Source organism: Somniosus microcephalus, chromosome 4 (genome assembly GCF_052327205.1).
Source record: "Somniosus microcephalus isolate GS21.2 chromosome 4, FLI_Smic_1.0, whole genome shotgun sequence".
Taxonomy (NCBI): domain Eukaryota; kingdom Metazoa; phylum Chordata; class Chondrichthyes; order Squaliformes; family Somniosidae; genus Somniosus; species Somniosus microcephalus.
Genome location: NC_140990.1, coordinates 100,440,140 through 100,465,114, shown reverse-complemented (window position 1 = coordinate 100,465,114; position 24,975 = coordinate 100,440,140). Strand labels below are relative to the sequence as shown.

Genomic DNA, 24,975 nt, shown 5'->3' with positions numbered 1-24,975 from the left:
GACGGGGGGGAAGAGAGACAGAGACGGGGGGAAGAGAGACAGAGACGGGGGGAAGAGAGACAGAGACGGGGGGAAGAGAGAGAGAGACGGGGAAGTGAGAGAGGGGGGGAGGACCGCCTGAGGGCTGTCCCACCCCCTCACTCTTTCCCTCCCTCACCCTCTCTCTCCCTTCCCCGTCTCTCCCTGCTTTACTCTCTCTCCCTCCCTCCCTCTCCTCACACTCCTCTCCCTCCTGTCTTCTCCCTCCCTCCCCCTCCTCCCTCCCTCACCCCTCCCTCCCTCCCCTTCTCCTCCCTCCCCCTCTCCTCTCCCTCCCCATCTCCTATCCCTCCCCCTCCTCTCCCCTCCCCTCTCCTCTCCCTCCCCCTCTCCCCCTCTCCCTCTCTCCCCTCCCTCCCCCTCTCCCTCCCACTCTCTCCCCTGCCCCTCTCCTCTCCCTCCCCCCTCTCCTCCCCCTTCCCTCCCTTCTCCTCTCCCTCCCTTCCCCCCTCTTCCTGCCCACCCGAGCACTGGCCCGGCCCTCCCGAGCACCGGCCCGGCCCCGCTCTCCCGAGCCCCGGCCCGCTTCAAGACCGCCGATTGCGGCTGGAGCCAAGCCCCGGGAACGGGCGTGAGCCGGCTTGAGGCTGTGAGTGCCGGGCCCGGTTAATGGGGTAACCCTTCCCCCCTCTTCTGAGTTCTGCCCTGCCGAGCCCCACCCGCCTTTACTAAGATGGCGGCGGTGGCGACGCTCAGCTCAGGCCCGCCCCTCCAGCCTTCACAAAGATGGCGGCGATCGCGGGCCGCTTGTTGACCGGGACGGGAGGTGCCTAGCTCGGGCATGGCTGCGGAGGAGAGACCCAGGCTTCGAGGCCTGCAAAAACGGGGAAAGGTAGGAAAATGAATCAGGTTAGAGAAAATATTTACAAATGAATTAACTTTTTTAAAAACAATTTAATTGTGTTTTTTTGCTGGAAATGTAGATTTGAAAATAAACACGCAGAAAGCGGGAAAAAGAAATGAAGAGTTTGGAATCAAGATGGTGGCCACTCACCTCACCTCAGAAGGATTAGGCCCGCCCACACGCACCGATTGGTCAACCGTCAGGTCACTGAACTGTAGGATTGGTCAATCGTCACATCACTCGACTCTAGGATGGCCCGCCCGCACACGCAATGAACCCGCCCCCATGACGCAGCGATTGGTCGACCGTCGGGTCGCTCGACTGTACGATTGATGCTAATGAGCGGATAATGAGCGGAATTTTGAACGTTTTTTGGATACCATCAGCACAATCTTTGCCCGACCAAAAAGTAAATATCCCTATGAGAGTCCCCTGATGATAAGCTTTCTTTTGATATAACATATGTGTAGGTACGCTCTATAACTTTTGATTGTATAGCCGGACAGACGGAAAGACAGAGAGACAGACAGAGAGAGAGACAGACAAAGAGACATACCGGTTTATATATATAGATCAAGTCTATCAGGCTTTTTTACTTCACGTGTGGATCTTCTCAGCACGGCTAAGTCTGATGTGTGTTCATGAGAGCCTGTATGTGTGTTTGTGTTAGATTGTTCTGGTGGTGATTGACAAGATTCAGTTTCGGCATTGTCATCGATTTGCTCTTGGATAGTTTCTTCTGTTTTCAGGAGGGAACGGCGGTTCCTCCTGAGAATCTGTCCTTCCTCAGTTCTAACAGTGTATGACCTTGGTCCTACTTCCTCAAGAACTGTAGCTTTCCTGTTCCAAGCATCTGGATCTTCAATCCTGACAACATCATCCCTTGTCAATGGTTTCAGAGTTTTGGATGACTTGTCACAGTATGATTTCTGTTTCAGCTTTAACAGTTGAAGTCTCTGTCTCAGTTCCTTACTCTGCTTTTCTTTTGCACAGCAGGGTGGCGTAGTGTGCAACTTGCGACCCATTAGGAGTTCAGCAGGTGAAGAACCAGAGTCTAAAGGTGAGGCTCGGTAGCTCAGCAGGGCGAGATAAGGATCAGACTTGCTTTCTGTTGCTTTCTTCAGTAGCTGTTTGAGAACTTGAACACCTTTCTCTGCCTTACCATTCGACTGAGCATACAGAGGACTGGATGTGATGTGCTGAAAGTCATACTGTGCTGCAAACTGTTGCCACTCCTTACAGTTGAAGCATGGACCATTGTCACTAACGGCAATCCTGGGAATTCCATGTCTGGCGAAGATAGATTTAACATGCATTATGACACTGCTTGCTGTGGTGCTTGAGAGCAGCGCCATCACAGGATAGTTAGAATAGTAGTCAATCACTATTAGATATTCTTTACCATTCAAATGAAAAAGGTCCAAACAACCTTTTGCCATGCTGCTGTTGGTAAGTCAGCTACTATCATTGGTACCTTTGCTTGTTTGTTTTGGTGTTTCTGACATGTCTCACATTTGCCTATCATGTTCTCAATGTCCATATTTATGCCAGGCCAATAAACAGTGTCTCTTGCTCTCCTTTTGCATTTTTCAATTCTGAGGTGTCCCTCATGAATCCTTTTGAGCATGTCTCGACGTAGAGCCTGTGGAATGACTATTCTGTTCTGTTTTAGTAATAGTCCACTTGCGACACTCAACTCTGACCTGATGTGATAGCACTTTGGACAGGAACCTTTTGGCCAACCATGATGAATGTTCTCTATTACTGTTTGTAACACTGTATCTTTTACTGTTTCTTCTGCTATTTGCTTTGATTTTATGTCTGACACGGGCAGCGCAGCAGTGACCATACTCACATGAACATCCACGTCTTCTTCAGTAGAGCTCACATGACTCATTGTGGGTGCTCGGGATAGCGCATCTGCTAACACTATGTGTTTGCCTGGTGTGTAGATCAGTTCAAAGTCATATCTTTGCAGCTTCATCATGAGTCGTTGAATCCTTGGAGACATCTCATTCAGGTTTTTTTTTATGATGGCAACCAGTGGGTAGTGGTCTGTCTCAACTGTGAAGGTGGGAAGTCCATATATGTAGCCATGGAACTTTTCTAGTCCAACTACCAAGCCTAGACATTCCTTTTCAATCTGGGCGTATCGACACTCAGAATCAGTCATAGACCTGGAGGCATAGGCAACAGGCTTCCAATCTTCACCCTCTGCTTGTAGCAAGACCGCGCCTAGGCCATCTTTTGATGCATCCATTGACACTTTGATTCTCTTTGTTGTTTGAAAGTCCGCCAATTGCAGTCGACATTCCCCGTGAGTTTCAAACCCTCCGGTGGCTTCAAAGTCTCCATGTCGCGTTTCACAATATTCAGCAGATTTTACCAATCTTGGTACCATGTTATGTTCATTAATAACTAGTCGGTTTCATTATGAACAGCTAGCTTCTAGCTAGTCACTTTATTCATGCCATGTGGACTTCTACAGCATCCATCTTGACTACTGCCTTGTGGGTAGCCTGGTGCATTGTGGGTAGTCCCACTCTTATATACATACAGCTCCACCTAGTGTACCATTCTAGAATGACATGTTACTGATCATTACAAACATGTCCCACTTTTTTGTTTTTTATGGGTTACGTTACCTCTTGGCAAAGTGTTTGATATCCTTCTTTGACTTTAATAATCCTGGCTTCCTCTTAGTGCCCTTGCTATCCTTACCTTTCCTTATATTTTCTATGTCCCTAATCGACTTCCTTACACAGCAGAACGCAATGACCAGAATCCCTAAAGCTATTATCTGTGCTCTCACCAATCACATCCGGAACAATCTAGCCCAAGGATGTAGTTCCACACTAGATACTACTTCCCACCATTCATGATTCCCAAGTCTGGGGATTGCCTGTTCTGTCTCTTTATTTGTCTGTATCATTTGCACTCTGTGTTTCTGGGATGTCCTAATTCGCTCTATTTTGTCCTTTAAAGCCAGAGACAGGGGAGGTATATAGTGTCCCATATGTGGAATGGCTTGAATGGCTTCATCCTCCAGAGGCAGTCTCATCTGCAGATAAGTGGCGTTATGATGATGGACCAGTCCCAGTGTTTTAGCACTGATACGCCTGTTTCTTGCTGGAATCAAACAAAAGTAATGTTCTAGTATAGGGCATCGGGGTGAACCCACAGTCATATCAGTGGCAGTAGTAGTCACACAATCCTGTCCTTTTCCTTTATACATGCTATCAGTTTGGTCTTCGCCCCATTTACTTATTGCAATCTGGCATTTTGGTGATTCTTTGTCGAGGGTGAACCCACAAGCTGGAACAGTCTGTTGATGGACTACGTCACATCTACAAACCCATGTTGTCCCTTTCAGAGTACAACACTGCAGATCTGGTGCTATCCAACTTCCCCCCTTCTTAATCAGATATCTTGGCTATTCCTCATTCTGTTTATGGATCGGACCAAACTCAGAGTCTTCTCCCATTCCAACCCATTCTACCCGATACACCTTCCAAGGTTTTGTTTCATTTCCATTTCTCCTTAACAAAGACAAGACCAATCCCACTGGACTAATATCTTCATTTCAATCCCCTTCCCTCGGGGCCAGAAACACCATTCCCATTGGCTGCCTCACATCATCGTCTATGTCTTGGTTCCTTTAAACCATTTTCTCTGTTGTTCTACATGAATAAACAAAGGGATTTGATTACCCTCGATGTTGTCCAGTCCCTTCTGTACCACATTCATCACAAATGTCACACAGAGGCTACACACGATGCCTCGAGTAAGGCCTTGATTCTGGTTAGCCTCATTGTTTGACAATAATCTTTTTAATTGCCTCTTCATTACCTCATCGTGTTCCCCCATACTTTCTATATCTATTCTGTTTACTCCTGCTAACCTTGCCGTGGCTCCGATTCCCAGCTATCCTGTCAGCTCTCACTTTCTTTGTGATTTAAACTGATTCTCCTTATGTCTTCCTCATCCCTTGGTTCCTGTTTTCTATTCTTTACTAACACATCCTTTACTAATTCTCCGACCATGTTGTCTATTAATTGCGAATATCTCCCTTCACATAACCTAGTTGACAGATTCAAGCTCATGTTTAACCCTTTCGATTTCAATTAACAATTTCAAAATGCACATCATTCTATAATACATTTCCTGATTCAATTACTTCTAGTCCATTAACACTTGGGTTCTTTTGCTGGATCGGACAGGTAGAGTTCTTTTTGTGAGGTGGGATGTCTTTTTTAGTCCCACAGATGATGATCACCATCAGCGTTTGCACTTGGCAAACCAATAGTTAACATTACTGATCAACATAAGACATTTCTTACTTTAAAATAACCTGCTGTCATTACCTTTGTATTGAAGTCTTTTACAATGTTCTTGAATATCTTATTGCCCGAGTGTGACACTAACTCTTTAACTGAACCCTATTCATTCTGTGACTAATGTAGTGTTTGTGGTCAGGGTGTGTCCCATCCCACCTGGTTCAGGGGAGTCTTCCTGGTCTCCCACATACGGGACTCCCAATCTTCCCAGGGAGCCGCTTTAGGGATCTTTCTCTATTACCACCCAAATGATGCTTTTGCGAGGCTGTACCTCGGTTTATCACTGATTCCAAACCCAACCATTTTGAGGTCCTCTGCTTCCTGATGGAGGTGGCCTCTCACGTGGATCCATGTTTTGTTCTGGAGCCTGGAAGGTCCGGCCTCCTTGTCTCCCACCTTCAGCTTAAGAGCTGATTTGGATACAACCATGGCCACCTTGTCCAGACAGAGACAGCCTGACTTTATCTGTTTTTAGCCTCCCTACAAGCTTTCTTTGTTCAGTACTCAGTGGAGGCCTTGAAACTGACGACCATTCTAGCTGTGAGGAAATCCTAATTTGATCAGCCTTCTCTTCACTTTTAACTGTAATGCCTCTGACAGATGGCAATGTGTTTAACTCTCTCCAGATTATTTCAGAGCTGGTTTCTCTATGGAGAATGTGTCATGGCCTTGATGATTTAAAAAGTTGTCTCACTCTCCTGAGCCACATCAGCCATTTCATGTTGTGTTGTCGATAACTGAGCATGTCTGAGACTCGCTCGTTCACACACACACATCGGTATCCCAATATCACGCCACACGTGACATCTGATCCAAGCCATTCTTGGGGTGTCAAGTGATCTGATCAAAAGATCGTGGGGTGTCTGGAGATCTTTGCTCATCTCCCTCTGCATGGTCCCGATGTTTCGGGTAGTGGCCAGCCTATCAAATTCAGTTTTCTTATTGTTCAGTACAGGCAACGACACAAACATGACAGGTATACCCTCCCATTTCTGGTATCATCCTTGTAAATCTTCTCTGCACCCTCTCCAGTGCCTCTATATACTTTTTATAATATGGTGACCAGAATTGTACGCAGTGCTCCAAGTGTGGTCTAACCAAGGTTCGATACAAGTTTAGCATAACTTCACTACTTTTCCATTCTATAACAATTCAATTCTATAACAATCGATCCCAATAATTTAACCCAATAGGTTAAAGTCTTAAGTCCAATTTTGTCAGCACGCTGCAACATTCAATGTCTGCAGATAACGGGAGATAAATTCTTAAAACTGCTGGATCTCTTGCTCTGCCATCAACATCTTATCAAACTGGAGCTGGCATTGCCTAATATGGTCGTCTCTGGCTACTGCACAGTCCAGAGACACAAGTCTGCATTTTCTTCAACACACATCAACAACGTTAGAAGCAGGTAAAAACACTGGCCTTCCTGGGGCAGCACAAACCACTAGTCTCCAGACTTTTCTTATCCCAACATCATATTTCTGATCGAAACATTCTGTGATGAAAATATCCAAGGCCAGTTGGTTGCAAACACCAGCTGTTGCTCAGTGAAATCTCTCTCTCTCTCTAATGATACCAACCACATTTTCCCCAATATCGAATGAACTAAACATGAACACCTTTCAGAAGCTGAATTAAGCGAAGTCCATATGTCAACACCCCTCTCATCTTCCATTCACTTCAATTGAAAGGAAACCGACAGATTGGACCAGTCAGGATTTGAAAGATATTTACAACAGATTCTAGATGTTCTTCGAGTTGGGATCTTTCTCTATTCTGTCCACTCGAGGAGTTAGATAACAGACTTTCTCCTGTGAATATAGAGCTGGGGTATTGGGCCGTGATGTGTTCACTTGTTGACTCTAAACTGTTGCCAATTATTTGATGTGATCTGTTTACTTGTTCATCTTTTGTTAATTACATTTTCTGAATGAATTCAAATTTAAATTGAAAGCAGGTTTGCAGGCGTGATGCTCTATTCACACATCGAAGGTGAGAGAGATGCTGTGGGACACACGCTAAGTCCAGTAGCTGAAAGTGATTAACAGACTGGGTTTTGTGTTTAGTGATCCCGGGCGTGTTACCGAGACCTTCCCTGGATACCAAGGCTAGGAAAGGCACTCTGGAAGGTATGGGGACCTGGGGCTTGTCCATGAGAGTAACTGAAGGTACGAGAACTGAAATAATCTCGAGTTAGAAATGAGAAAAGACGCATAAATGGAGCAGTCGGTAACAGGACATCAATTAGTCTTCTCTTATCTTGCAGACATCAAATATCAACTCACTATTATTTGAAGTATGAAAATATTAAACTCCAGCCCAGTTATAGGGATTATTAACATCAGCAGAAACAAACTCCAACTGTCAGAATGGACACGGTTCAGCCAGGATGTGATTAACAGTAGCATTAACAGCAGAACCCAACCATGCGGTGACTTGTGAACTCGCTGGTGTTTCAGCAGGTCGGATGACTGAGTGAATCCCTTCCCACACACAGAGCAGGTGAACGGTCTCTCCCCAGTGTGAACTCGCTGGTGTCTCAGCAGGCCAGATGACTGAGTGAATCCCTTCCCACACTCAGAGCACGTGAACTGTCTCTCCCCAGTGTGAACTCACTGGTGTCTCATCAGGTCGGATGACTGAGGGAATCCCTTCCCACGCACAGGGCAGGTGAACGGTCTCTCCCCAGTGTGAACTCTTTGGTGTGTCAGCAGGTGTGAGGACTGAGTGAATCCCTTCCCACACACGGAGCAGGTGAACGGCCTCTCCCCAGTGTGAACTCGCTGGTGTGCCAGCAGAATGGATGACCAAGTGAATCCCTTCCCACACACGGAGCAGGTGAACGGTCTCTCCCCAGTGTGAACTCGCTGGTGTATCAGCAGGTCAGATGGCCGAGTGAATCCCTTCCCACACACGGAGCAGGTGAACGGGCTCTCTCCAGTGTGAACTCGCCGGTGTGTCAGCAGGTCAAATGACTGACTGAGTCCCTTCGCACACTCAGAACAGGTGAACGGTCTCTCCCCAGTGTGACTGCGACGATGAATTTCCAGCTCAGATGGGTAACCGAATCCCTTCCCACACACGGAGCAGGTGAACGCCCTCTCCCCAGTGTGAACTCGCTGGTGTTTCAACAGGTTGGATGATTGAGTGAATTTCTTCCCACACTCAAGAGCAGGTGAACCATCTCTCCCCATTGTGACTGCGCCAATGAATTTCCAGCTCAGACAGGGAACTAAATCCCTTCTCACAATCCCCACATTTCCCCGGTTTCTCCATGGTGCGGGTATCCTTGTGTCTCTCCAGGTTGGACAATCGGTCGAAGCCTCGTCCTCACACAGAACACGTGTACGGTTTCTCCCCGCTGTGAATGGTGCGATGTTTTTTCAGGCTGTGTAACTGGTTAAAGCTCCTTCCACAGGCAGTGCACTGGAACACTCTCACTCGGGTGTGTGTGTCTCGGTGCTTTTCCAGTCACACTGATGTTTGAAATCTTTTCCCACAAACATTTCTCCTTCCACATTCAAAGGCCGATAATATTCAGGTCCTGATGAATCGAGTGACTGTCACATGTTGACGTGATGTTTGAGTTTCCCATGTGCAGATCCTCCCCTTCTAATACCCTGTAAAAGGAGTTTACAAAACTCATCACTGTAAGTACAGGATAGAAATTAAGAACAGATAATTCTAGTTTCTAAAGAACATTCATTCCTCTCTTGTTCCTCCAAAGCTGTAAATCCACATCCCACACATTGTCCCTCCTCCCTGTGTTAAAATCCAAACATATTGCACGTCTCGAGACAGTTTGTCCTCCTCTCCCTGTTTTCACCACCAACTCTGGCTGGGTTCAGTTCTACACTCACTGGTTCCCCTCCCTCTCCTCCCCTGAAGGTGCTGACTCTGGCTGGGTTCAGTTCTACACTCACTGGTTCCCCTCCCTCTCCTCCCCTGAAGGTGCTGACTCTGGCTGGGTTCAGTTCTACACTCACTGGTTCCCCTCCGTCTCCTCTGCTGAAGGTGCTGATTCTGGCTGGGTTCAGTTCTACACTCACTGGTTCCCCTCCCTCTCCTCCCCGGAAGGTGCTGACTCTGGCTGGGTTCAGTTCTACACTCACTGGTTCCCCTCCCTCTCCTCCGCTGAACGTGCTGACTCTGGCTGGTTTCAGTTCTACATTCACTGGTTCCCCTCCCTCTCCTCCCCTGAAGGTGCTGACTCTGGCTGGGTTCAGTTCACTTACTGGGACCGTGAAGCCCCGCCCACTATAGGTTCCTTTACAAAGATGCACGCGCTCTACACGTCGATGGAGTATTATTGTGACGCACAAACTCTCAGCTTTCCTTTACAAAAATGGCAGTCATTAACCTGGGCCTTTTACCGAGAAAAAGCCTCGGAGCTGCAAACGCGGAACCAGTAGGTTCTCATTCGGGTCTTCCGGCCTGCACGAGCTGTTTATGAAGCCCACCCGCCGAGTGCGTTACCTTCCTGTGCCCCGCTGATTCGTAATCGGCGCAAAATCGTTTCACCGACCTTTCTACGTTTGTCGCACTCGACAGCCCCTGATCACAGTGACACTGCGCATGCTCCAAAAACTGGCGTGCGCTGCGCCTGCGCACTGGGCTCCTCCAGTCTGATTAGGGCACATTCTACCCCGCGTGGCATGCTGGGAAACAGCACCGCCATTGAAAGCCACAATTGGTGAATGGGAATATGTTTCTGTGATCCGAGTGAGAGAAAATTCATCAATAATTCACACAGAAAATTCTTCAATAATTCACACAGAAACGCAAGTGCACGGGCACTCTGCCATGGTTCAGTCCTGGATGTGATTAATAACAGTATCCAAACCCCTGCAGTCACAAGTGAACTCACTGGAGTCTCAGCAGGTGGGGTGAATTTCTTTTCTCACTCAGCTGGTGAACAGTCTCTCCCCGGTATGAATGTTTCGATGAATTTGCACCTCAGACAGGCAACTGCATTCATTCCCACTGTCGCCAGAAAAAGATTGGTGAAGCCAAGCATGGGTCCCTTGCAGTCAGAATCGGGGAATTTATAATGGGGAACAAAGAAATGGCAGACCAACTAAATACATATTTTGGTTCTGTCTTCACAAAGGAGGACACAAATAACCTCCCAGAGATGCCGGGGAACATAGGGTCTGATGAAAGGGTGGAACTGAAAGAAATCAGCATTTGTAGGGAAATGGTGTTAGGAAAATTGATGGGACTGAAGGCCGATAAATCCCCAGGGCCTGATAATCTACATCCCAGGGTACTTAAGGAAGTGGCCCCAGAAATAGTAGATGCATTGCTGGTCATCTTCCAGAACTCGATAGACTCTGGAACGGTACCCATGGATTGGCGGGTAGCTAATGTTACCCCACTATTCAAAAAAGGTGGTAGAGAAAAGGCGGGGAATTATAGACCGGTAAGCTTGACATCGGTAGTGGGGAAAATGCTAGAGTCCATTATAAAAGATGTAATAAGCAGAGCACTTGGAAAGCAGTGACTGGATCGGACAAAGTCAACATGGATTTACAAAAGGTAAATCATGCTTGACTAATCTACTGGAATTTTTTGAGGATGTAACTGGTAAAATAGATAAGGGAGAACCAGTGGATGTGGTGTATTTGGACTTTCAGAAGGCTTTCAATAAGGTCCCGCATAAGAGCTTAGCGTGCAAAATTAAGGCACATGGGATTGGGGGCAAGGTATTGACTTGGATAGAGAACTGGTTGGCGGACAGAAAGCAAAGAGTTGGAATAAACGGGTCATTTTCCGAGTGGAAGGCAGTGACTAGTGGGGTACCACAAGGATTGGTCCTAGGACCCCAGCTGTTCACAATATATATTAATGATCTGGACGAGGGAATTGGATGTAATATCTCCAAATTTGCAGACGACACAAAGCTGGGGGGGAGGGTATGCTGTGAGGAGGATGTCGTGAAACTCCAGCACAATTTGGACAGGTTGGGTGATTGGGCAGAAACATGGCAAATGCACTATAATGTGGATAAATGTGAGGTTATCCACTTTGGTGGCAAAAACAGGAAGGCAGATTATTATTTGAATGGTAATAGATTGGGAGAAGGGGAAGTGCAAAGAGACCTGGGTGTTCTTGTACACCAGTCGCTGAAGGTAATCATGCAGGTGCAGCAGGTGGTTAAGAAGGCAAATGGTATGTTGGCCTTCGTAGCAAGAGGGTTCGAGTACAAGAACAAGGATGTCTTGCTGCAGTTGTACAGGGCCTTGGTGAGACCACACCTTGAGTATTGTGTGCAGTTTTGGTCACCTTACCTGAGGAAGGACGTTCTTGCCATGGAAGGAGTGCAGCGAAGATTCACCAGGCTGATACCTGGGATGGCAGGAATGACGTATGAGGAGAGATTGTGTCGATTGGTCTTATACTCACTGGAGTTTAGAAGATTGAGAGGGGATCTCATCGAAACCTATAAATTTCTGTCAGGCCTGGATAGACTAGATGTAGGAAGGATGTTTCTGATGGCCGGGGAGTCCAGAACCAGGGGTCATAGTCTAAGGATAAGGGGTAAGGCATTTAGGACTGAAATGAGGAGGAATTTCTTCACCCAGAGAGTGGTGAACCTGTGCAATTCTCTGCCACAGAGGGCGGTGGAGGCCAGTTCATTAAGTATATTCAAGAAAGAGTTGGATATATTTCTTAAGGCTAAAGGGATCAAGGGATATGGGGAGAAGGCAAGGACCGGGTACTGAATTTGGATGATCAGCCATGATCTCATTGAATGGCGGAGCAGGCTCGAAGGGCCGAATGGCCTACTCCTGCTCCTATCTTCTATGTATCTATGCCACATTTACATTGTTGATTCAGGTGGGCACACGATTCTCACAGGCTTGATGATTTATTAAAGGAAGATCCACACACATAAAATGTGTACTGTTTCTCCCCGCTGTGATTGGTGTATTTTCCCTTCTCTTTCCAAAGGCTGATGATATTCAGGTCCTGATGAATCCAGTGAATCTGTCAGATCTTGAAGCGATGCTTGGTTTGAGTTTCCATCTGCAGATCCTCCCCTTCTAATACCCTGCAAATGGAGTTTACAAGAGGATTGAAATTCAGAACAGACAAATCTAGTTGCTACAGACATTTTTCCCTCCTGTCCCTCCTGAACTGTAAATTCTCCATTCTACAAACTCTCCCTCCATCCTTACTGTCTAAAAACAATATTCATAACACCATCCGTGATTTTGTTTCTCCCCTTCGCTCCAGAAGGAACTGAATCTGGCTGAGTGCAACAACAACTTGTATTTATATAGCACCTTTAATATAGTAAAACGTCCCATGGTGCTGCACAGGAGTATTATAAGAGAAAAAATTTGACACCGAGCCACATAAAGAGAAATTAGGGCAGATGACAAAAAGACTGGTCAAAGAGGTAAGTTTAAAGGTGCATCTTAAAGGAGGAAAGAGAGGTAGCGAGGTGGAGAGGTTTAGGCAGGGAATTCCAGAGCTTAGGGCCGAGGCAACAGAAGGCACGGCCACCAATGGTTGAGCGATTATACTCAGGGATGCTCAAGAGGGCAGAATTAGAGGAGCACAGGTATCTAGGGGGGTTGTGGGGCTGGAGGAGATTATGTCGGGTAGAATGTGGGAGGCCGGCCAGGAGTGCATTGGAATGGTCAAGTCTAGAGGTAACAAAGGCATGGATGAGGGTTTCAGCAGCGGATGAGCTCAGGCAGGGGCGGAGATGGGCAATGTTACGGAGGTGGAAATAGGCGGTCTTTGTTATGCTGTGGATATGTGTTCAGATGCTCATTTCAGGGTCAAATGTAACACCAAGGTGGTGAACAGTGTGGTTCAGCCTCAGACAGATGTTAGAGAGAGGGATGGAGTCAGTGGCTAGGGAATGGAGTTTGTGGCAGGGACCAAAAACAATGGCTTCAGTCTTTCCAATATTTAATTGGAGAAAATTTCTGGAGTATTGTGTCCAATTCTGGGCACCACACCTAGGAAGAATCTGAAAGCCTTAGAGAGGGTGCAGAAAAGATTTACAAGAATTCTTCAAGGGACGAGGGACTTCAGTCCCGTGGATAGACTGGAGATGATTGGGTTGTTCTCCTTAGAGCAGAGAAGATTGAGAGGAGATTTGATAGAGGTGTTCAAAATCATGAGGGGTCTGGACAGTGTAGATGCAGAGAAACTGTTCGCATTGATGGAAGGGTCGAGAACCAGAGGATACGGATTTAAGGTGATTGGCTGAAGAACCAAAGGTGATGTAAGAAAAAACTTTTATGCAGCGAGTCGTTATGATCTGGAATGCACTGCCTGAAAGGGTGGTGGAGGCAGATTCAATCACGGCTTTCAAAGGGAATTGGATAAGGACATGAAGGATAACAATGGCAGGGCTCCGGGGAAAGGGCGGGGTAGTGGGACTAGCTGAAGTGCTCTTGCAGAGAGCTGGCACGGGCTCGACGGGCCGAATGGCCACATTCTGTGCTGTAACCATTCTATGATTCGAAGTATCGATACAGTTAATCTTCATTTATTCCTATTTTAATAACTTTTGCTTAATGTGGCCCTCGCCAAAGGCCAGGATATCGGATTCGGCCCACCATGGAAAATGAGATTGTCACTCCTGAGGTCAACCAGATTCCCCTCATCCACCAACCCAGCAACTGCTTCACAAACTCAAGCAAGTTGGCCTTGTTTTCTGGAAGCGATGTTGAATATCTCTAATGGCTCCTTCCCTTTCCCTGTGATGGAAAACAGCATCTCTTAGGCTCCCTTCAGGCACCTTCCCTGTGATCGATATCACACTGATGAGCCTCTAGTTCCCTGGCTCTGATTTCTCCCCAATTTGGAAAATGGGAACTACATGAGCTACCTTCCAATCTCAGGGAGCAATCCCTGACTCTACTGAGCTGAAGACGTGGGCAAGGGGCTCACAGAGCACCCGTCCGATCTCTTTAAACACCCTTGGGTGGAAATCATCTGGACCTTACAGGCCTCAAGATTAACCCGCACAGCGCCTTTGGTTTCAGTGGAGAGACGAGAAAGACCAAAGTGCCATTTGCCCCTCTCAGTGTGGCCCTGAAGGACTGTGTCCAGGCTGTAGTTCTGTTCCCGCCGTACGATCCTCCCCCCAGATTGTCCTTTCTGAGCTCTAGCCAAGTGATGCTAAACACTCAGGTGGGAATGACAAATATCCACAACAATGTCTTGAAAGCAAACTGATTTATTTGGCATATATCCAGAATATTAAACTCTAGCCCAGTTACAGGGGTTATTAACATCAGCAGAAACAAACCCCAACTATCAGAATGAACATGATTCAATCCGGGATCATAATCATAATCATAATCAACTTTATTGTCATTGTTAGTGCACAAGTGCAGTGCAACGAAATGTAGGCTTGCGGCTCCCGAGACTGTACATTTAGATTAAGACATTTAAACATTCAACATTCATTTGGCTTGAAATACATTAACAAAAACATAATAAAGTGCATTGGCAGATGTGCAGGCTTTAGAGTTTATTTGTGGAGTTCAGTAGGATGACAGCCCTGGGAAAGAAGCTGTTCCTAAATCTGGTCGTTCGGGTACGAATGCATCTGTAGCATCTCCCAGATGGCAGGGGGGCAAACAGACTGTGGCTGGGGTGGGTAGGGTCTTTGATGATGGTCAGTGACCTCCGTAAACAGCGTTCCTGGTATATGTGCTCTATGGTTGGTAGCCGGGTGCCGGTAATGCGTTGGGCAGTTTTGACTACCCGCTGCAGGGCTTTCCGGTCATAGGAGCTACAGCTGCCATACCATACTGCGATACAGTTCGTCAGGATGCTCTCTATCCAACCTCTGCAGTCACTTGTGAACTCGCTGGTGTTTAAGCAGGTTCGATGATAGCATGAATCCCTTCCCACACATGGAGCAGGTGAATGGCCTCTCCCCAGTGTGAACTCGTTGGTGTGTCAGCGGGTGGGATGACTGAGTGAATCCCTTCCCACACTCAGAGCAGGTGAGCGGCCTCTCCCCAGTGTGAACTCGATGGTATTTCAGCAGGTTGGATAAACAAGTGAATTCCTTCCCACACTTGGAGCAGGTGAACTGCCTCTTCCCAGTGTCAACTCGCTGGTGTGTCAGCAGGCTAGATGACTGAGTGAATCCCTTCCGACACTCAGAGCAGGTCAACGGCCTCTCCCCGGTGTGAACTCGCAGGTGTTTCAGCAAGGCAGGTGACTGAGTGAATCCCTTCCCACACTCAGAGCAGGTGAATTGTCTCTCTCCAGTGTGAACTCGCTGGTGCATCAGCAGGGTGGATGACTGAATGAATCCCATCCCACACTCGAAGCAGGTGAACAGCCTCACCCCAGTGTGAACACTCTGGTAATTCAGCAGGGCAGATAACTGAGTGAATCCCTTCCCACACAGAGAGCAGGTGAACAGTCTCTCCCCAGTGTGAACTCGCTGGTGTGTCAGCAGGCGGGATGACTGAGTGAATCCATTCCCACACACAGAGCAGGTGAATGTCCTCTCCCCAGTATGAACTCGCTGGTGTTTCAGCAGGTGGGATGAACACGTGAATCCCTTCCCACACTCAGAGCTGGTGAATGGTCACTCCCCAGTGTGAACTCACTGGTGTGTCAGCAGGGAGGATGAACTTGTGAATCCCTTTCCACACTCAGAGCAGGTGAATGACCTCTCTCCAGTGTGAACACGACAATGCGTTTCCAGCTCAAATGGGTAGTTGAACCGCTTCCCACAGTCCCCACATTTACACGGTTTCTTCCCGGAGTGATTGCGCCGGTGTCTCAACAGGCCAGAGGATTGGCTGAAGCCTCATTCACACACAGAACATGTGTACAGTTTCTCCCCACTCTGAACGGTGCTTTCTGCTTCCATGTTCAAAGGTGCTGATGAATTGAGCAGCTCTGTCAGATCTTGAAGTGATGCTTGGTTTGAGTTTCCCATCTGAAAATGCTCCCCTTCGAACACACTGCAAAATAAATTTCAAACAGGAAAAAGTGAGGATGAGAGAGAACCCACAAAAACACAGACAGGTTGTGAAATTGAGCTGAATGAATCTGGGAATTTGTGGAGCCGGCACTAGAAAAAAGTGACCATGAAAGTCGTAAAACCCAACTGGTTCACTAATGTCCTTCAGGGAAGGGAACCCGCCACCCAGTCTGGGTCTACACAAGACTCTGGCCTCTATGGGAGGAGAGGGAGCGAGGTGGGAGGGGGGAGGGGTGAAGGAGAGCGACTTTATATATCTGCAAATTGACTAGAACTTTGACAGCACCTCCCAAACACGCAACCTCCATCACCTAGAAGGACAAGGACAGCAGGTGCATGGGAACACCATCACCTCCCAGTTCCCATCCCAGTCACACACTATCCTGACTTGGGCATATATCGCCGCTCCTACATCATCGCTGGGTGAAAATCCTGGAACTCCTCACCAAACAGCATTCTGAGAGTACCTTCACCATACAGACTGCAGAGGTTCAAGAGAAAGGTCCAGCATCACCTTCTCAACGGGCAACTGGGGACTGGCAATATATGCTGGCCTTGCTAGTGACAGCACATCGAATTAATTTTTAAAAATCTGTATATATAAAATGGACTGAAAGCCTCTACAGAAATACTTGCTCCTAAAATGATCATCTTTTACACTGTACGGACAGTGCCTGTTTAGCACATTAATCTTCCCAAGAATCCACCTTCCTTCACAGTCCCACATTGGAAATTGTTGGGTCCCACTAGGCTCAGAAGCACTGGGGGTTAAACCCAGCAGCTTCTCCCCCCTCTCCACTCCAGCTCAAACTGATGCAACAAGAAAGCCCTATACAGGAGTCCAGGGACCGAGTTGCACATCCACCGCCCACCCTGATGCTAACTGGCTCTGAGTTGCTCCCTCTGCTGTGTCAAGGCCACTTGTTGTTTGTCCTGTCGGGTCACTCAGTCTCCGCCACTGCCCAACAATGAGCCTCTCCCGCGCATGCTCAGCTCACGCTGCTCGGGTGAATGACGGGAGCTCCCGACCAATAGGAAGAGCGAGGCAGGGCTGGAGAACCGAACGGGTGACTGGTCTTCCAACCAATCGGATTTGTGAGGGGTTGGACTTGCGGCACCCAGTGGGCGGGGCTGAGCCTGGATCTCCCTCGTACTATAGCAAAATACTGCAGATGCTGGAAATCCGAAATAACAACAGAAAATGCTGGAAAAACTCAGCAGGCCAGGCAACATCCGTGGAGAGAAAATAGAATCAACGTTTCGGGTGAAAACCCTTGGTCAAGGCTGAAGAAGCACAGGAAATGAAAGAGATTAAGAGGCCAGGCTGGGAGAGAACAAAAGAGAAGAGACATTAAGAGGTATTCAAAACGAGACGAGATTGTGATAGGACTAGTGGAGACAAAAGACGGCTCTAGATTAGGTGTGAAATGTGCTGGGAGAATGGGAGACAGCTGCCATGTGGGAGAGAGAAAAAAAATGCAAGTGCGGGGGGGCGGGGGTGAACGCCAAAACAAAGGTGTGGATAAAAAATATAAGCAAAAATGTAATAGGGGCCAAGGTTATGATCTGAAATTGTTGAACTCGATATTGAGTCCGGAAGGCTGTAAAGTGCCTAATTGGAAGATGAGGTGCTGTTCCTCATGTTTACGGTGAGCTTCCGTGGAACAATGCAAGAGGCCGAGGATGGTGAGGTCCGAGTGAGAATGGGGCGGTGAATTAAACTGACAGGTGACCGGAAGCTCGGTGTCACCCTTACAGACTGAACGGAGGTGTTCCGCAAAGCGGTCACCCAATTTGTGTTTGGTCTCGCCAATGTAGAGGAGACCACATCATGAGCAGCGAATACAGTATACTAGATTGCAAGAAGTACAAGTAAATCACTGTTTCACCTGGAAGGGCTGTTTGGGGCCCTGGACAGTAGGAAGAGGGGAGGTATAGGGGCAGGTGTTACATCTCCTGCGCTTGCACGGGAAGGTGCCAGGCAAAGGGGAAGGGGTGCTGGGGGTGATAGGGGAGTGGACTAGGGTGTCTCGGAGGCAGCGGTCCCTACAGAATGCTGAAAGGGGAGGTGAGGGGAAGATGCATTTGGTGGTGGGATCACTTTGGAGGTAGCGGAAATGGCGGAAGATGATCCGTTGAATGTGGAGGCTGGTGGGGTGAAAGGTGAGGACAAGGGGAACCCTATCGTGGTTCCGGGAGGGAGGAGCAGGGGTGAGGGCAGAAGTGCGGGAGATAGAACGGACATGGTCGAGGGCCATGTCAACCATGGTAGAGGGGAATCCTCGATTGAGGAAAAAGGAAGATATGTCGGAAGCACTGGTGTGGAAGGTGGCATCGTCGGAGCAGAGGCAGCGGAGACGGAGAAACTGGGAGAATGGAATAGAGTCCTTACAGGAGGCAGGGTGGGAGGAAGTGTAGTCCAGGTAGCTGTGGGAGTCAGTGGGCTTGTAATGAATGTTGGTCAATAACCTATCCCCAGAGATGGAGACGGAGAAGTCAAGGAAGGGAAGAGTCAGAGATGGACCATGTGAAGGTGAGGGAAGGGTGGAAATTGGAGGCAAAGTGAATGAAATTGTCTAGTTCAGGGCGAGAGCAGGAAACGGCACCAATACAGTCATCATTGTACTGGAAAAAGAGGTGAAGGATGGACCCGAGTAAGACTGGAACAAAGAGTGTTCCACATATCCCATGAAAAGGCAGGCATAGCTAGGACCCATGCGGGTACCCATAGCAACACCTTTGATTTGGAGGAAATGAGTGGAGTCAAAGGAGTTGTTCAATGTGGGAATAATTTCAGCCAGGCGGAGGAGGGTGGTGGTGGATGGGGACTGGTCAGGCCTCTGTTCAAGGAAGAAGCGATGCGCCCTCAGGCCATCCTGGTGGGGGATGGAGGTGTAGAGGGATTGTACGTCCATGGTGAAAAGGAAGCGGTTGGTGCCAGGAAACTGGAAACTATTAAAGTGGCGGAGGGTGTCTGAAGAGTCGCAGATGTAGGTGGGAAGAGACTGGACAAGGGGAGCAAAGATAGAGTCAAGATAGGGAGAGATAAGTTCCCTGGAGCAAGAACAGGCTGAAACGATTGGGCTTCCAGGGCAGTCCTGTTTGTGGATCTTGGGAAGGATGTAGAAGCGGGCTGTGTGGGGTTGGGGGACTATGAGGTTGCTGACCATGTGGGGAAGATCTCCAGCGGAGATGAGGTCAGTGACACTCTTGGAAACGGTGGCTTGATGTTCGGTAGTGGGGCCATGGTCCAGGTGGAGGTAGGAGATGTCGGAGTTGGCGTTCAGCTTCCGCTAGCTAGAGGTCAGTTCGCCAAACAGCAACAGCGCCACCCTTGTCAGCAGGTTTAATGACAATGTCAGGGTTGGATCTAAGAGAGTGGAGTGCTGCAAGTTCAGAGGGAGGTAGGTTGGAGTGAGTGAGGGGAGCAGAGAAATGGAGACGGCCGATGTCACGGCGACAGTTAGCGATGAAAAGATCTAGAGAGGGTAAGAAGCCAGGGGGAGGGGCCCAGGTAGAACAGGAATCCTGAAAGCGGGAGAAAGGGTCAGCCATGCGAGGGGAAGACTCCTGGCCAGAGAAGTGGGCACGGAGACGAAGGCGGTAGAAAAAGAGCTCAACATCGTGTCGAGCTCGAAATTCATTGAGCTGGGGGCATAAGGGGATGAAGCTCAGGCCTTTGCTGAGGACTCATCATTCGGAGTCAGAGAGGGGAAGGTCAGAGGGGATAGTGAAAACGCGGCAGGGGATGAGATTGGGAGAAGGGGGGTCAGAGGAAAGTGAAGGGGAAGAAGGTTCTGGAGGGGCGTTGGTGTTTAAGAGTTGATGAAGCTTGCGATCCTTGACATCAGAAAGGATGAAAAGAAGATTTTTGTTGAAGCGTCGGATGAGTCGAAGGATGAAATGGAACTGTGGACCCGGACAGCTTTGAGATAGAGTGCGCCGGTGTTGCTGAAGAGAGAGGTCGAGAGTGTTCATGTGGCACCACATGGCATTGAGCATGGATCTCAAGATGTGACGAGAGCAGTAGCTCGAGGAACGATGAATATCTTGGAGATATTTGTAATACTGGGTGGATCCAAAACACGAAGGGTGGAAGTTTAGTTAGAATCCACGTGGAATAAGTCAGAACCAGAGACAGTTGCTGAGGAAAATGATGTGGCTGTGAAACCGAGTCTTGGCAGATACCTGATCAAACACGAGAAGGGAAACTGAAAGTAATGAAGATGAACAAGGTTGAAGAGCCAAACAGAGATCCTGTCGAAGAGAAGAGCAGAACTTCTTCAAGGTAGGCATTCCTAGAAGAGGTGTGGCAGTGAACCAAACACTAGTATGATAGCAAAATACTGCAGATGTTGGAAATCCGAAATAACAACAGAAAATGCTGGAAACACTCAGCAGGCCAGGCAACATCCGTGGAGAGAAAATAAAGTCAATGTTTCGGGTGAAAACCCTTTGTCAAGACTAAAGAAGCACAGGAAATGAAATAGATTAAGAGGCCAGGCTGAGAGAGAACAAAAGAGAAGAGACATTAAGAGGTATTCAAAACGAGACGAGATGGTGATAGGACTAGTGGAGACAAAAGACAGCTCTAGATTAGGTGTGAAATGCGCTGGCAGAATGGGAGACAGCTGCCATGTGGGAGAGAGAAAAAAAAAAGAAGTGGGGGGAATGCCAAAACAAAGGTGTGGATAAAAAATATAAGTAAATATGTAATAGGGGCCGAGGTTATGACCTGAAATTGTTGAACTCGATATTGAGTCCGGAAGGCTGTAAAGTGCCTAATCGGAAGATGAGGTGCTGTTCCTCGAGCTAACGGTGAGCTTCCGTGGAACAATGCAAGAGCCCGAGGACAGTGAGGTCCGAGTGGGAATGGGGTGGTGAATTAAAATGACAGGCGACCGGACTTCTATCTCCCGCACTTCTGCCCTCACCCCTGCCCCTTCCTCCCAGAACCACGATAGGGTTCCTCTTGTCCTCACCTTTCACCCCACCAGCCTCCACATTCAATGGATCATCCTTCGCCATTTCCGCCACCTCCAAAGTGATCCCACCACCAAATGCATCTTCCCCTCCCCTCCCCTTTCAGCATTCCATAGGGACTGCCCCCTCCGAGACACCCTAGTCCACTCCTCTATCACCCCAGCACCTCTTCCCCTTTGCCTGGCACCTTCCCGTGCAAGCGCAGGAGATGTAACACCTGCCCTTATACCTCCCCCCTTCCCACTGTCTGGGGCCCTAACCACCCCTTCCAGGTGAAACAGTGATTTACTTGTACTTCTTGCAATCTAGTATACTGTATTCGCTGCTCACGATGTGGTCTCCTCTACATTGGGGAGATGAAACGCAGGTTGGGTGACCGCTTTGCGGAACACCTCCGTTCAGTCCGTAAGGGTGACCCCGAGCTTCCGGTCGCCTGTTATTTTAATTCACCGTCCCATTCCCACTCAGACCTCACCGTCCTCGGGCTCTTGCATTGTTCCACGGAAGCTCACCGTAAACTCGAGGAACAGCACCTCATCTTCCGATTAGGCACTTTACAGCCTTCCGGACTCAATATCGAGTTCAACAATTTCAGATCATAACCTCGGCCCCTATTACATTTTTACTTATATTTTTTATCCACACCTTTGTTTTCGTTTCCACCCCGCCCCCCGCACTTGCATTTTTTTCTCTCCCACATGGCAGCTGTCTCCCATTCTGCCAGCGCATTTCACACCTAATCTACAGCTGTCTTTTGTCTCCACTAGTCCTATCACCATCTCGTCTCGTTTTGAATACCTCTTAATGTCTCTTCTACTCTTTTGTTCTCTCCCAGCCTGGCCACTTAATCTATTTCATTTCCTGTGCTTCTTTAGTATTGACAAAGGGTTTTCACCCGAAACGTTGACTCTATATTCACTCCACGGATGTTGCCTGGCCTGCTGAGTTTTTCCAGCATTTTCTGTTGTTAGGCTGGATCTCCCTCATTGGCTGAAACTCTGACTCATTGTTTCTATGTTTCTGTGTTAACATAGAAGATAGGAGCAGGAGTAGGCCATTCGGCCCCTCAAGCCTGCTCCGCCATTTGATGAGATCATGGCTGATCATCCAAATTTAGTACCCTGTCCCTGCTTTCTCCCCATATCCCTTGACCCCTTTAGCCTTAACAAATATCTCTAACTCCTTCTTGAATACATTTAACGAATTGGCCTCAACTGCCTTCTGTGGTAGAGAATTCCACAGGTTCACCACTCTCTGGGTGAAGAAATTCCTCCTCATCTCGGTCCTAAATGGCTTACCCCTTTTCTTTAGAGTGTGATCCCTGGTTCTGGACTCCCCCGCCATCAGGAACATCCTTCCTGCATCTAGTCTGTCTAGTCCTGTTAGAATTTTATAAATTTCAATGAGATCCCCTCTCATTCTTCTAAACTCCAGCGACAAAAGCCCAATCGACCCACTCTCTCCTCATACGTCATTCCTGCCATCCCAGGTATCAGTCTGGTGAATTTTTGCTGCACTCGCTCCATGGCAAGAACATCCTTCCTCAGATAAGGTTATCGAAACTGCACACAATACTCAAGGTGTGGTCTCACCAAGGCCCTGTACAACTGCAGCAAGACATCCTTGTTCCTGTACTCGAATCCTCTCGCTACAAAGGCCAACATACCATTTGCCTTCTTAACCGCCTGCTGCACCTGCATGCTTATCTTCAGTGACTGGTGCACAATAACACCCAGGTCTCGTTGCACTTCCCCTTCTCCCAATCTATTGCCGTTCAGATAATAATCTGCCTTCCTGTTTTTGCCACCAAAGTGGATAACCTCGCATTTATCCACATTATACTGCATCTGCCATGCATCTGCCCAATTGCCCAACCTGTCCAAATCATACTGGAGTTTCTCTGCATCCTCCTCACAGCACACACGCCCACCCAGCTTTGTGTCATCTGCAAACTTGGAGATATTACATCTAGTCCCCTCGTCTAGATCATTAATATATATTGTGAATAGCTGGGGTCCTAGCACCGACCCCTGTGGTACCCCACTAATCACTGCCTGCCACTCGGAAAAAGACCCGTTTATTCCAACTCTTTGCTTCCTGTCTGCCAACCAGTTCTCTATCCAAGTCAGTACCTTACCCCCCAATCCCATGTACTTTAACTTTACACGCTAATCTGTTATGCGGGACCTTATCGAAAGCCTTCTGAAAGTCCAAATACACCACATCCACTGGTTCTCCCTTATCTATTTTACCAGTTACATCCTCAAAAAATTCCAGTAGGTTAGTCAAGCACGATTTAACTTTTGTAAATCCATATTGAGTTTGTCCGATCCTATCAGTGTTTTCCAAGTGCTCTACTATTACATCTTTTATAATGGACTCTAGCATTTTCCTCACTACCAATGTCAGGCTTACCGGTCTATAATTCCCTGTTTTTTCTCTACCACCTTTTTTGAATAGTGGAGTCACATTAGCTACCCTCCAATCCATGGAGACTGTTCCAGAGTCTGTAGAATTTTGGAAGATGACCAGCAATGCATCTACTATTTCTAGGGCCACTTCCTTAAGTACCCTAGGATGTAGATTATCAGGCCCTGGGGATTGATCGGCCTTCAATCCCGTCAATTTCCCCATCACCATTTCCCTACAAATACTGATTTCATTCAGTTCCTCCCTCTCATTAGACCCTATGTTCCCCGACATTTCTGGGAGGTTATTTGTGTCCTCCTTTGTGAAGACAGAACCAAAGTATGTATTTAATTGGTCTGCCATTTCTTTGTTCCCAAATATAAATTCCCCTGAGTCTGACGGCAAGGGACCTACGCTTGACATCACCAATCTTTTTCTCTTCACATATCTATAGAAGCTTTTACATTCAGTTTTTATGTTCCCTGAAAGCTTACAGCCATACTTTATTTTCCCCCTCTTAATTAATCCCTTTGCCCTCCTTTGCTGAATCCTAATCTGCTTCCAATCCTCAGGTTTGCTGCTTTTTCTGGCCAATTTATATGTCCTCTCCTTGGATCTTATGCTATCCCTAATTTCCCTTGTTAGCCACAGTTGAGTCACCTTTTTTGTTTCATTTTTATACCAAACAGGGATGAACAAATTCTGTAGTTCATCCATGCGATCTTTAAATGTTTGCCATTGCCTATCCATCATCAACCATTTAAGTAATGTACCCCAATCCATCCAAGCCAACTCGTGCCTCATACCATCGTAGTTTCCTTTATTTAAATTCAGGACCCAAGTCTCTGAGTCAACTATTTCACTCTCCATCTTAATGAAGAATGCTATCATATTATGATTGCTCCACCCCAAGGGGCCTCACACAACAAGATTGCTAATTAATCGTTTCTCGTTACATAATACCAAGTCTATGATGGTTCCTCAACATATTGGTCCAGGAAACCATCCTGGATACACTCCAGGAATTCTTCCTCCACAATATTGTTACTAATTTGGTTAGCCCAATCTATATGTAGATTAAAGTCACCCATGATAACTGCTGTGCCCTTATTGCACGCTTCTGTAATTTCCCGTTTAATGCCATCCCCAACCTTCTTGGTTTAATGAAATAGTGGTAATTTGTACTGTAAATATTATTGATTTATTTGTAAACAATTATCATTGCATTTATATTGTTAACCATAAAGCTGTTTTTTAAGGCTGTATTGTTTTCTTATTGTGAGACTTTGAACAAATATTTTGTATCGGTCTTCACAGTAGAAGACGCTAAAAGCATCCCAATAATGGATAATCAAGGGGCTATTGGGGTGGGGGGGGGG

The 24,975-nt window shown here is 47.5% G+C and overlaps 2 pseudogenes; both read right to left on the bottom strand.

The window, feature by feature from the left end:
• Nucleotides 1-7,284: 7,284 nt before the first annotated feature.
• LOC147119591 (uncharacterized) lies at nucleotides 7,285-8,827 on the bottom strand (annotated as a pseudogene).
• A 5,641-nt stretch (nucleotides 8,828-14,468) lies between these two features.
• On the bottom strand, nucleotides 14,469-16,145 carry LOC147119590 (uncharacterized; annotated as a pseudogene).
• Between the last annotated feature and the right edge of the window lie 8,830 nt (nucleotides 16,146-24,975).